Genomic DNA, 1,394 nt, shown 5'->3' with positions numbered 1-1,394 from the left:
TCAAGCTTCTCCACATCATTTTTGAATTGTGGAGCCCAAAACTGGACACAGTACTCCAGCTGGGGCCTCACCAAGGCTGAGTACAGCAGGAGAATGACATCCTGGGATTTGCTTGAGAAGCATCTATGGATGCAAGCCAGCATTTTGCTCGCTTTACTAGCCACAGCATCACACTGAAGGTTCATGTTCATCTTTTGGTCAGTCATGACCCCCAAGCCCCTTTCATCTGTAGTGCTAACCAGCGTAGCACTACCGAGCCTACCAGGATGCTGCAGGTTTTTCCTCCCAAGGTGGAGAACCTTGCATTTTTCGGTGTTGAACACCATCAGGTTCTCGTCCGCCCATTTCCTGAGCCTGTCAAGATCTGCCTGGATCACCCTCCTGTCCTCAGGTGTGGATGCTTTTCCGCAGAGTTTGGTGTCATCGGCAGACTTGGCCGGCCAGCTTCTGACACCAATGTCCACATCATTGATGAAGATGTTAAATAGTATAGGCCCTAGGACAGAGACTTGAGGGACCCCACTGCTCACAGTGCACCATGATGATTGACTTACGTCAACCACCACCCTCTGGGTCCTGCCGCAGAGCCAAGTCCCCAGCCAGCAGATCGTAGTGAGGTCAAGGCCACAGTTAGCCAGTTTTGCCAAGAGGTGATCATGGGATATCAGATCGAAGGCTTTGTTGAAGTCAAGATATATGACATTGATCTCTTCTTCCTTGTCCAGGTGATAAGTCACCTGGTCATAAAAGGAAATGAGTTTGGTCAAGCAAGACCTACCTGCAACAAACCCATGCTGGCTATCCCTCAGGATATTGCCGTCAGCTAGTCTGTTAAGGATGGCCTCTTTGGTAATCTTTTCCAAGACCTTCCCCAAGATAGAGGTCAGGCTGATGGGCCTGTAGTTTGCCAGATCTACTTTCCTCCCTTTCTTGAAGATAGGCACCACATTGTCCTTCTTCCAATCATTGGGCACTTCACCAGAGCGCCAGGAGCTCTCAAACATCCGTGCCAGGGACTGAGCTATGATGCTCACCAGCTCCTTGAGTACCCTGGGGTGTAACCCATCAGGGCCGGCTGACTTGAAGGGATCCAGCCTGTCAAGGTGTTCCTTCAGAAGGTCAGCTTTGATGGAGGGTAAGGAATCTCCCTCACACGGGCATCCCTGACCCACAGTGGGCAGGGGTGTCCCGTGGGACTGGTGAAAAACTGACATAGAGTACCCATTTAGCAAGCTTGCTTTTTCCTGGGCATAGGTTGTCAACTGCCCCATCTGGTTTAGCAGGGGTCCAACGTTGCTCTTGCTGTTCCTCCAGCTCCCCATATATCTAAAAAAGGACTTTTTGTTGTCCTCGGTATTTGTAGCTAGCTGGAGTTCCATTGCAGCCTTGGCTTT

General features: G+C 50.6%; 1 long non-coding RNA gene across 1 annotated transcript in view; it reads left to right on the top strand.

The window, feature by feature from the left end:
* Positions 1-1,394, top strand: part of LOC109304319 — a 16,161-nt gene that overhangs the window by 6,988 nt on the left and 7,779 nt on the right. Inside the window, exon 2 of the long non-coding RNA XR_002099352.1 lies at positions 1,087-1,097. This is a non-coding gene — a long non-coding RNA (uncharacterized LOC109304319). The remainder of the gene's footprint in view (positions 1-1,086; positions 1,098-1,394) is intronic.

This window comes from Gavialis gangeticus, unplaced genomic scaffold (genome assembly GCF_001723915.1).
Source record: "Gavialis gangeticus isolate Ggan-Ray unplaced genomic scaffold, GavGan_comp1, whole genome shotgun sequence".
Classification (NCBI taxonomy): Eukaryota; Metazoa; Chordata; order Crocodylia; family Gavialidae; genus Gavialis; species Gavialis gangeticus.
The sequence above is the reverse complement of the archived record's forward strand: the minus strand, read 5'-3'. Positions and strand labels throughout refer to the sequence as shown.